At 36.6% G+C, this 12,795-nt stretch overlaps 1 long non-coding RNA gene across 1 annotated transcript; it reads left to right on the forward strand.

Annotated features, from left to right (window-relative positions):
• The first annotated feature begins 861 nt into the window (after positions 1 to 861).
• LOC122194671 (uncharacterized) lies at positions 862 to 2,118 on the forward strand. Its single transcript, XR_006184040.2, has 3 exons — positions 862 to 979; positions 1,074 to 1,608; positions 2,003 to 2,118. It is a non-coding gene; the product is annotated as an uncharacterized LOC122194671 (long non-coding RNA).
• Positions 2,119 to 12,795: the final 10,677 nt, after the last annotated feature.

Here is a 12,795-nt window from a genome sequence, read left to right on the forward strand (position 1 = left end):
AGCATGTTCACAATTCGGGATAAACACCCTTTTAACCAGTTTTACTTAAACAAAAGACTCACATGGAGTATTAAAAACATATTCGATATAGATAAGCTATTTTCCTTATTACCTTTATATTGTGACTCATACACATAAACGACGAGGTAGATGATAACTTTTATAATAATAGTTAAACAAGGGAAAAACCGTCACATTTACAGTGATGCGTACTTCTAAACCATTCAGGTCTTGGTAGAAGACTACTTTCAAAACATTCAGGTCTTGGTAGAAGACTACTTTCAAAACGGTCAGGTCTTGGTAGAAGACCACTTTCAAAACATTCAGGCCTTGGTAGAAGACTACTTTCAAACATTTAGGTCTTGGTAGAAGACTACTTTCAAAACGGGCAGGTCTTGGTAGAAGACAACTTTAAAAACATTCGGGTCTTGGTAGAAGACTACTTTTTATACTAGTAGGAAATATGAGATTTTCTAGGGTTTTCATACTTATACTAAATGTTTCATCAAACATTCACCAGTCTTTCATAACAACTTTGCAAAGCAATAACATTAAAATACTTATGAATTCACCAACTTTATTGCTGATACTCGCTTTCAAAATAACTTGTATTCTCAGGTTACAAATAGGCAGGTACCGATGCAAGGTTTAGAGAAGACGGAGAAGTCAAGACTCGTCTTTTATTTTGAGTATTCATTATGTTGTTTTATACTATGAAAGAACACACTTGTAAACATAATTATTCTATTAATGAAATGGATGATGTTGTTGCTTGTTTACTACTTTACATTGTTGTGATACATACATGACGTCCTCCACCCCAGAACGTTTCCGTCATTCTTGGTTTTGGGATGTGACAGAATTTAAGGTCCCTGCAAATGCGAATGAATTGGTTATCAGTTTATGGTTGGCACCTGCTTCCTAAACCGAAAAATGGTTTGAGTGTTATTGTATTGGAATTGGGAGTGTAGATCCTTATGTGAGTCTATCTCTTTTGTTGTTCTTTTCATGCCCTAAATTTTAGCTGCCTCTAATTGCTTTGTATTTGTGGTGGGTTGATGTCATTTTTTAAGTAGAAAAGATGGGGTTATATAAACCCCTGTGTGTTCCTTCACAGCTTCTGGATTGCCTCCAAGGTACTATCTACATCGTATCTTTCTTCTTGATTAAGTTTATTTACTATTTTTTTATCTCTTTATGAGGTTTTGAGTAAGTGATGATGTTATTCTAATTTACTTATCTCATACGCTAATTCGTCTACAATCTGAAAACTGATTGAGATCATTTTCTGGTCAACGGGGTTTCCAACACCGATGTTTATGTTAAATAATGCTTTCAACACGGTGTAACCTGACTTATAGCCTAGAATTCTAATGATTGATATGTATTTTGTTTAGATTGAATTTTTATAGGTGACATAATAAGAACTTTAAAGGAAAATAACTATGAATATACATGTGGAAATGTTACTGTAAAGCTTGCAGAAGCTTATGGCTTTTGCTAGGGTGTTGGGTGTGCTATCAGATTGCTTATGAAGCTAGAAAACAATTCCCTCATCAGAAGATTTGGATCATTAACAAAATTATTCACAACCCGACTGTTAATAAGGTACCGATTTAGTTTCTTTGGCTAAATTCTATAGCTTACAGTTATTTGGTGATTTTCCTCGAATAATAAACATTTATAACGATCTTTTATTAGTTCTGTTTTCATTTGATCCCTGAATAGTGTTGTCATCTAAATACTTTTTTCTTGATTCCTAAGTGAAAGAAATTCTCTATTATTCCTACTTCCCTCATATGCATGTATGTTGTAAAACTTTACATTTTTTCAACAGATGAAGCACCATACGCGGTGGCACTTGTACTTTTTTTTATCATTTTTCTGTATATGTATCAGATGATCATTAAAGTTTTTTATCGTTTTCTCTATATTTATCAGATGATCGTCAGCTAAAAACTTCTGTTGATCGTTGCTTTTGTTTTTCTTATCCAATCTACAGACAGGACGATGCAGATGGCTGTTGTTTACCATGTATTATTGCAAGTTTATATCCTGTTGCTAGTGATCAGGTGAGTTTTTATATAAAAATAATTTTCTTTTAATATGTATTTTTTTTATATGTGCTATTCCTTCACCCAAGCAATTAAACCCTATATCGGTACTCTGATATTTGGTCCAATTGGATTAATGAGATAGAAATCAGTTGGTCCAATCTGACAAGTAATCATGTTCTTGGGTTGTTTATTTTTCAAAAGAGCGTTTATTTTTTCTACATTTTATATGTTTTTCCTTTGTATATGCAAGATTCTAACTACATCTTATTAGTTTTAAGATGGTCATCACAGGAAAGCTAATGCAACCACAAAGTCTGCAAGTTAATATGGTAAATTTGAATTTTTTTGGACTTAAGAATTTATCTAATTAGGTTTGAGTTAATGATGTGTTGATATGTATTTTGGTTCTCATTGTACATGGATCTTGTGACATCCCCATTTTCACGGTCAGAAAAGACCGATTTTGTTTATGCTTTGTAAAAATCAGAGTACTTCTTTTCATAAAACGTTGCGGAATTTGTTCCCAGAAAAACATCATAAATACGTTGTTAAAACATTTTTGAAGGAACGTATTTTATTCATTTCAAAACGTTTGGGATGTCATCGTCAATACAGAAACATAAGCATAAACAGAGCTTACACATATTTACACTAGTGATCTACATCTCTTTAATCTCTCAGTGTAATGTGACTTCATATCAACACCTGTGATATGAATAAACTGAGTGGGTTAGGTTGGGAAACCTGGTGAGTACATAGGGTTTTCAACCCACAATAATATAATTACTATGTTTAAACATCAAACAATCAACCCAATTACCCATTCCCGTTATCCTCACATTACGTCCCTAAAACATCTAACACAAGGGACCTAGTCTAAGGACTATCATCGGGATGGACACTACTGCTAGGGGGATTCCTCAGCAATAATTATCCTAAAGGAAACCATGTGGGGGATGGAGTACACCTGGTGAGCACACAGTTCAAGTAAACACACAGTTCGAATAAACACCTACAGGTTGCGAGCCTGCTAGTGTTCCACTGGACTGTCTAGAATAGTCTGTGGTTGTCATCTATACTCCGCTAGATGACTGGATCATCAATAACATCTATAACGAGGCCTCTCATTATTTTATTTTATCACATAGCAACTATTACATCTACCCATGTTTTACCCAACACATTTTGTAGATAGAAAATATATATATAGTTTAAATCATTAAAAACGTGTATAAAATCATTCATCCAGCATAGATAGCAAGTATACAGATAATATGCACACACAGCACATAATTTATATAAAATACTTCATATCTATGTGTAAGCTGAAAGTAACTATGCACTCACCTGGGAAGGTGGTGACTCGGCACTCAGACGGCACTTCGTTACTCTTACAACAATTATCCCTTGACGAAACCTAGTATCATTACCACTAGAGTTTAGTCTAACGTTTGACGAGACTAATTTAATAGTCTAGCTATTATTATTATTATTATATAAGCGTTAAACAATACTTATATAACCCATAATAATAGCCCAAATACTTCTTATAAGGTCCTAATAACATTACTATATAGTAACATAAGCTATACTAAAGATAGGATAGGTACAGCTCACTTACAGCAGGTTTTTCACAAAACCAGGCTTCGTTGGAGCAGCGTTCCCGAGCCGAAAGGCTCTTTTCTCAGGATTCTGGGAGCCTCGGGGCTTCCTTCGGGTGCTAGGGAGGTTCCCTAGGCTTTTAGGGGGGTTAGGGAGGCTTAGAGAGAAGTTCTAGAGAGAGAAAGAAGGGTTTGAAGGTGTGAGAATGAATGGAACCCGGCACCTCTATTTATAGTGTGAATTCCTATGGACTCGCCGAGTTGGTTCCATGTGTCAGCATCTGATGACTTTCCTTGGAGAGAAAGCAATGGTTGTGATCGCGCCACGTCACCCAATATCGCGTATCAGCCTTCAAACTTAGAAAAATCATAACTCTCGCATATGAGCTCCGTTTTCGACGTTATTTTTTTCCACGCGTAGGTAAAAACAAGATCTACAACTTTAATTTAGACTCCGTTGGCTAATTCTCGGCCGATCTCAAATTTAACAATAGGAGGCGTTTAGGCTGTTAAATGACTGCGAAGAATTCGTAACTCCTTCATACGAACTCCGTTTTCGTCCATCTTTTTACCATTGAATTCCAATTAATGATATCTTCAACTCTCATTTAGGTCGCGTAAGCCAAAAACCACTCGAACTAAAATTCGAGTTTCGGGTTGTACACTGCTAAGCCGAAATTTCAAAAAATCATAACTTCCTCATACGAAGTCAGATTTGGGCGTTCTATTTATGGATTTTCTCGTTTTAAAATATTCTACGACTTTTGTTTAGACAACTAAGGCTAAAAAGTCTTCTATCGTAAATTCACTGTTTACGCTTCACGGTGCCGTGCCGGTTTTGCTGTAAAACTTCGACGGGGCATAACTTCTTCGTTATAACTCGGATTTCGGCGTTCTTTATATGTACGGAAACCTTGTAACATATACTAAAACTTGGTTAAGATTATTTATTCTAAATAATCTTTTGCCGAAAAGTCATTTTCGACCCCTATTATCCCTAAATTGACTACCCCGGATCTACGGTCGTTACAATTATCTCCCCCTTAGGATGATTATGTCCCGAAATCATCAACGAAACAGGATAGTATAATGACTCCATACGTTATCTCTTCATCCTAGGTAATAATCGTAACTTCCTCATTTCTTCGAATGAGTATCTATCTCTTGGACTCCTTGACTGCAGGTGGTGCTCGATCTTGCACTTGCTCATTAGACTTTCAATCATGACCTTCGTGTCACAACCTCATTCTTTATCTGAGACTCCTTCTTATTAACAAACTTAGGATAAGTTAATTTGATTTCTACAATTGACCGATGTGTCATATTCTAATGACCCATCGTTGTATGTAGCAACGCTTAGACTCATGTCTCTTAGAGTCAAATTCCGGAATGGGATATGCCTTCCTTCATGGTCTAATGTGATGTAATCACATGTAGCATTTCTAGCTACCAACTTCTTTAACAACGAGCGCGATACTTCTATTGATCGTTTTGATTTCAATCGTTTGAGTTAAGTCGGACGCTACATCAAACTTGGTTCTCTGAACCACGTAACCTACTCATCGTAGTCGGACTCAATGTGATATGACCACTAGGGTCGGGATAACAACAATCTTCTTAGTCATTACCAAAACAATGGTAACGACATACTTGAATAAAACGAAATCAATTACTAGTTTCTTGGTAACCTTGTGACTTTCCCTAATCCATGTGTGAGTCATGTGCTTCCAGTAGTATAGGCCTCTACTACCATTCACACCTACTCATACTCGTCCCAAGTATTGTCTCGTAGTTCACCCAAGACACCATACAAGAAAATTACATAACAACTTGACACATTAGACAACAAAACGAAGGTTTTATATTATTCCTTGAAATGATTACATAGGTGTTCAAGTTCAACCTATACTATGCATCTAATAGGCAACACCACACGACTACTTCATAGATCCTCATTCCTGATCCCTTTCGTTTCCATCTTCTTCGTCAAGGATCATATGGAACGCTCTTGCCTTCGGTTTCGGTGGAATGTTTGGTCTCGCCGCCTCTTTCTTCTTCGGGAAATCCTTAGCAACGTACCCTTCTTCACAGCATTCATAACACACCCTTTTGCTGGCGATGCACTCGTTGGCGTAATGTCCGGTCTTTCCACACTTGAAACATGTCACCTCCTTGCCACATTTTCCAAAGTGTTTCTTCTTGCATTTATCACACCATCTTGCTTCACCTCCTCCTCTAGACTTCAGGAATTTTCTCTCCTTGTTGGACCTTGAAGAACCTTCATGCTTCCTTTTCCCACCAACTTCAGCTCTCTCCAGACCCTTCTCTCTTATCTGGGTCTCCACATTCTTAGCAGCCCAGATGGCGGCTTTCAGAGTGGTCGTTTGTTTGACCATTTGACCAAAGTCCGTTGGTAATCCGTGGGCAAACTTGTTGACCTTGGAGAGCTCAGTTGGAACTAGATAAGGAGCGAGCTTCATCTTCTCCGTAAAATTTGCAGCATACTCGGTGACACTCATCCTCCCCTTCTTCAGATTCTGGAATTCATTGTTGATCTCCAGAAGGTCCTGCTCAGAGCAGTACTGCATCTTTAATTGTACTAGGAAATACTCCCAAGACATCTTGCTTGCCTCTCCCTTGGGCATCGTGTTAGCTAGTAGCTTCCACCAGCTTAGTACTCCAGACTTTAACAGAGGGACTGCAAGGGCGGTCTTTTGTTTGTTGTTACACTCGCAACTCTCAAACATTGTCTCCATCTCGGAGATCCAGTCCATAACTTCCACCGGTGATGGGCTTCCAGAAAGACTCGAGGTTTTTGATGCCATGAAATCCTTGTACTTGCATCCACGTCCGTCATTTCCTCCTTCCTGGAGGTTCTGCCTAACTATTGGTGGGTTGGCTTGGCCAACAGTCCCACTGTAGTTTCCTCCTTCTGACTGCCCATCATTCAGCTCGCGCTGTTCAATTGGTACCGTAAATTCTTCTCGGCTCTATTGAAGAAAACGCATTGTTTCCTCCATTTGGCGATCCAACATCATCTGGATCATCGCTTGCACTCCGGCCATCGTTATTGGCTCAGGTGCCACTTCTTCGACAACAGTTATTTGTTGTATCACTAGAGGTTGAGGGGGTTGGTTCCTATTTCCATTTGCGTTTACGTTTTCGCTACGGGTCCTTGCCATCTTGATCTATACACCGAGTAAGGTGAATCTAGATCTTTATTTAGGATAGACGTTTTAAATCATCCTTATCACTTCGAAATGTTTATATGCTAGTTCTAATATCGTACTCGTACGTTTAGAATCCTAAACACATAAGGTTTCTAGATCCGGTCGGCAACAGACCATGGATCCGAATAACTAATAGCATATAAGGCACAAAACATTTAGCACATAAAAGCATTTTAGGCATAATTCCTAAAATAATCTAGTGCTCACACCTCACAATCATCGCTTAACATTCTATGTTTAAGTCTAGAAATAAATCCATATTCCTAGTTCGCTTAAACTAATGCTCTGATACCAACTGTGACATCCCCATTTTCACGGTCAGAAAAGACCGATTTGTTTATGCTTTGTAAAAATCAGAGTACTTCTTTTCATAAAATGTTGCGGAATTTGTTCCCAGAAAATCATGATAAATACGTTATTAAAACATTTTTGAAGGAACGTATTTTATTCATTTCAAAACGTTTGGGATGTCATCGTCAATACAGAAACATAAGCATAAACAGAACTTACATATATTTACACTAGTGATCTACATCTCTTTAATCTCTCAGTGTAATGTGACTTCATATCAACACTTGTGATATAAATAAACTGAGTGGGTCAGGTTGGGAAACCTGGTGAGTACATAGGGTTTTCAACCCACAATAATATAATTATTATGTTTAAACATCAAACAATCAACCCAATTACCCATTCCCGTCATCCTCACATTACATCCCTAAAACATCTAACACAAGGGACCTAGTCTAAGGACTATCATCGGGATGGACAGTACTGCTAGGGGGATTCCTCAGCAATAATTATCCTTAAGGCAACAATGTGGGGGATGGATTACACCTGGTGAGCACACAGTTCAAATAAACACACAATTCGAATAAACACCTACAGGTTGCGAGCGGCTAGTGTTCCACTGGACTGTCTAGAATAGTCTGTGGTCGTCATCTATACTCCGCTAGATGACTGGATCATCAATAACATCTATAACGAGGCCTCTCATTATTTTATTTTATCACACAGCAACTATTACATCTACCCATGTTTTACCCAACACATTTTGTAGATAGAAAATATATATATAGTTTAAATCATTAAAAACGTGTAAAAATCATTCATCCAGCATAGATAGCAAGTATACAGATAATATGCACACACAACACGTAATTTATATAAAATACTTCATATCTATGTGTAAGCTGAAAGTAACTATGCACTCACCTGGGAAGGTGGTGACTCGGCACTCGGACGGCACTTCGTTACTCTTACAACAATTATCCCTTGACGAAACCTAGTATCATTACCACTAGAGTTTAGTCTAACGTTTGACGAGACTAATTTAATAGTCTAGCTATTATTATTATTATATAAGCGTTAAACAATACTTATATAACCCATAATAATAGCCCAAATACTTCTTATAAGGTCCTAATAACATTACTATATTGTAACATAAGCTATACTAAAGATAGGATAGGTACAGCTCACTTACAGCGGGTTTTTCGCAAAACTGGGCTTCGCTGGAGCAGCGTTCCCGAGCCGAAAGGCTCTTTTCTCAGGATTCTAGGAGCCTCGGGGCTTCCTTCGGGTGCTAGGGAGGTTCCCTAGGCTTTTAGGGGGGTTAGGGAGGCTTAGAGAGAAGTTCTAGAGAGAGAAAGAAGGGTTTGAAGGTGTGAGAATGAATGGAACCCGGCACCTCTATTTATAGTGTGAATTCCTGATGGACTCGCCGAGTAAGAGGACCTACTTGCCGAGTTGGTGCCATGTGTCAGCATCTGATGGCTTTCCTTGGATAGAAAGCAATGGCTGTGGTCGCGCCACGTCACCCAATATCGCGTATCAGCCTTCAAACTTAGAAAAATCATAACTCTCGCATACAAGCTCCGTTTTCGATGTTCTTTTTTTCCACGCGTAGGTAAAAACAAGATCTACAACTTTCATTTATACCCCTTTGTCTAATTCTCGGCCGATCTCAAATTTAACTGTAGGAGTCGTTTAGACTGTTAAATGACCGCGAAGAATTTGTAACTCCTTCATACGAACTCCGTTTTCGTCCATCCTTTTACCGTTGAGTTCCTATTAATGAGATCTTCAACTCTCATTTATTTTGAGTAAGCCAAAAACCGCTCAAACTAAAATTCGAGTTTCAGGTTGTACACTGCTAAGCCGAAATTTCGAAAAATCATAACTTCCTCATACGAAGTCAGATTTGGGCGTTCTTTTTATGGATTTTCTCGTTTTAACATATTCTACGACTTTTGTTTAGAAAACTGAGGCTAAAAAGTCTTCTATCGTAAATTCACTTTTTATGCTTCCCGGTGTCGTGTCGGTTTTGCCATAAAACTTCGACGGGACATAACTTCTTCGTTATAACTCGGATTTCGGCGTTCTTTATATGTACGGAAACATTGTAACATATACTAAAACTTGGTTAAGATTATTTATTCTAAATAATCTTTTGCCGAAAAGTCATTTTCGACCCCTATTATCCCTAAATTGACTAGCCCGAATCTACGGGCGTTACTGATCTACTGTAGGACATTAAGGATTTGAGGTACTTTAAAATGATCCGTCACGATGAACAAGTAGTCATGTTCTATACAACACTCAACCATGGAATTTATTGTCTATGGCTTTGAAGATATAAGAGGTGTATAAATAAGGAGTCAAGAAATACTTCATATTTTTTTGTTGGTATTATTAACAACGTCAAACTACCCCTACATACCATTTTTTTATAAATAAAAAAAATAGTTATTTTAAGAGTTTTTTCGGTTAAAAATTAATGATTTAATACTTTTTGACCAAACTACCCTATATACAGCTTTTTGGTAAAATTTAGTGATCTTAACAGATTTTTACGAAAAATTCCCGTTTATTGTGACCAAACTCTCTGTTCTGATTCCAGTATCAATGTGTGATCTTTTAACAATCAACACTCAAGATTGACCAAATCTCTTGTGATTCCTTTAACCGTGACCAATTTGCCCCTTCGTTGTGATTCGTTTACATTCAAGGTAACATTGTTTTAAAAATATTATACATTCAAAATAGCAAGATACTTAACAATATAATTCTCTGATGTTTTCATGTATATGGACCAATTTTCTAATGTTTTGCTACAGAAGGACCAATTATATAAACATTTTTTGCAGCAAAGATCATTTTTCAATGTTTTTATACCATAGGGAGAAATTCGGTGATCTTTTTCTGTACATGGACTATTTATGTAATATTTCTGTGTATTCGGACCATTTTTGTAATAATCTTCAACAAAGGGACCATTTTGGTAATGTTTTTCTGTCATAGAACCAACTCTGTAATCTTTTTATGAAAACTGACCATTATATAAAATAATTCTACCGCAAGGACGAATTAAGTAATCAATTTCTGCTTACATTTCCATTCATCCGATTGATGGCAAATTACACAGAATAGCAACATACTTTAATCTCGATACCAATTTATACAATGCACTTCCTTATTTGTCTCACAAAACGAACACATTCCGCCCCGCGCAACGCGCAGGTAACCCATTTAGTTATATATTTATACGGGTATAGAATGGAAATTTTAATTTTAGAAGCTGACGTTTAGGATGTGTCGAGGTTTAATTGATGCTTCTGAATTTAGGATTATTCCAGAAAAAATATTAATACTTCATTGATAATGTAAAAATTACAGAGAAAAAAAACAAATTTAGCCAAAATATTAATGTGTTGAGGTTTATGTGGCGCTTCTGAATTTAGGATTATTTCAGAAATAATTTCAACTTCATTTTTTCAATTTCATTCGCTAATATTTTTTGTGTTGGGATTTATTCAAAAATTCAGTTTCACAACCGGTAAAACTTACAACGGAAACTTTAAAATTGTTGAATAAAACTAAAACTATTTTACTCACCAAGGATTATTTTAAAAAAGTTACAAAGATTAAAACAACTAGAAAAGTGAAAGCAAAACAACCTTTGAAGACTTTGATCCTCATGGGAGGTTGTTGGGACTAAATTATGATTTATACTTTACTTTTTTAGGAAAATATATTTTTCTGTAATGTAATATGTGTTTGCATTTGTGTTCACGACCCAGGTGGGTGTTTACGGCCGTAAACTGGTTAAGTGCGCAAGTGTGTGAATCTTGTGTAAGGGAACTTCATTCTAATCAAATAATACAATATTCATATTCTTCTTCTCCTTCTTCTTCTTCATTTAGATCTGGCATCATCCGCTTGATTGGGTTTCCGCACCATCAGTCGGGTTTAATTGATATATCAAGCGAATTTGGGACTTACAAGTGATATCAGAGGTTGGATTGTATCAATCATTTTGGCCAGATATGGAGCGTATTTGATCTTATTTTTGAAGGACTTTTGCATTTTTTTTATAGGACTTTGAAAAATAGAGGGGGTTTGTTCTTCGTCTTTTTAATAAAAACGAGTTTTTGATCAATTTTTGGAGCAAAAAAAAGGTGAAAAACGTTGTTTTTCACGTAATTTGCGAAGTGTTCACGACCATTGAAGGGTTCACGGCCAAAGAAGCGTTTGCAGCTAGGGTTTCTCGGCGGTGGTCGTAATCACGAATTAGGGTTTCTCGGATGTTTACGGCCCACGAAAGTTTGCGATCCTCGGACAGTTCACGACCCAGCACGTGTTCAACCCACTTTCTTGTTTAGCGGCCCACTTACTCGTTCAGCAGCATCCTCTTTATCTTTCAGCGTTTTTATTCAAAAATAATAGGGGTGGAGGAGGATCGACCAGGCGCCTTACCAATTGATCTAGCTTGTCACATGTTTTATTCCTTCCGGTTTTAATTCAAAAGGAGTCGTTATCTCGGTTCTTAATTTCGCATTTTTAACACTTTTAGCCCAAAATTCAATTTTTCAAATTTTAAAATTTCATTTTCATCCCAAATCTTTGACTTTTAATTTTTGACTTTATAAATTGACTTTTGACCTCAAAATTTTGACTTTGACTTCCAAGTTTGACCTTTGACTTTAAACTTTGACTTTCTCGTTTAACATTCAAATTTTCAAGTTTGACTTTTTAAATTTGACTTTTAAGGTTGACTTTTGAGGTTTTTAGTCAAAGGGCATTTTTTGTAAACAATGAGTTCCGCAAACATTCCGGTCAATGAAGTTTCATGCTCTCAATCTTGTGAAATTACTATTAAATTTCTTCGTGAACAAATTGAGTTACTAAAAAGGGAAAATGAGGACCTTAAATATGAAGGATATACCCTTAGAAAAGGCCAAAGACCTCTAAAAGAAAAATTAGAGATTAAGACTCGGGACTTTAGAAAACTACAAGAAGATTATAGCAATAAGTGTGAGTGCCTCAGTTTTATCGAGAAACAACTTGCCATTGTGACTGCAGAGCTTGACACATTGAAAAATAAGTTTGAAAATACAAATTTTAATTTCATAAAATTTGATGTGTCAAGTGAAGTAGTTGCGTCAATGATAGAAAATAGTTTGCGATTTAAAAATAACCAGCAGAAGGGTTTAGGGTATGATAAAGTTCCGCCTCCGTTCAATCACAATTACACTGGTGTCCCTTTTGACTCAGGAGGAGATAGACCGAGAACCATTTATGGTGTATGGTAAACCAGTGGCACAGGTCACTGAAAGTAGTGCTAGGGAAATAGATACTAACATTTCTACTTCCTATGCAGATCCACCTCTAAGTCATTGCAAGCAAGTTGTTGAAGAAAGTGTGTCTGATAATAAAATTGTTTCAGAGTCTGATGTTTTTGTTTCAAATGATGCTACTCTTGTTTCTAACTCTAAAACTAATGCTTTGTCTTATGCTAATTCTGTGTCAAAGTCTGATGACTCAAATTTTTTCGATATATTTGATGATATCTTTGATAATTCTGTCGTGGTTGTGCCAGAAAGTGTTGAGTTGAACGATTCTAAT

This window comes from Lactuca sativa, chromosome 6 (genome assembly GCF_002870075.4).
Source record: "Lactuca sativa cultivar Salinas chromosome 6, Lsat_Salinas_v11, whole genome shotgun sequence".
Taxonomy (NCBI): Eukaryota; Viridiplantae; Streptophyta; class Magnoliopsida; order Asterales; family Asteraceae; genus Lactuca; species Lactuca sativa.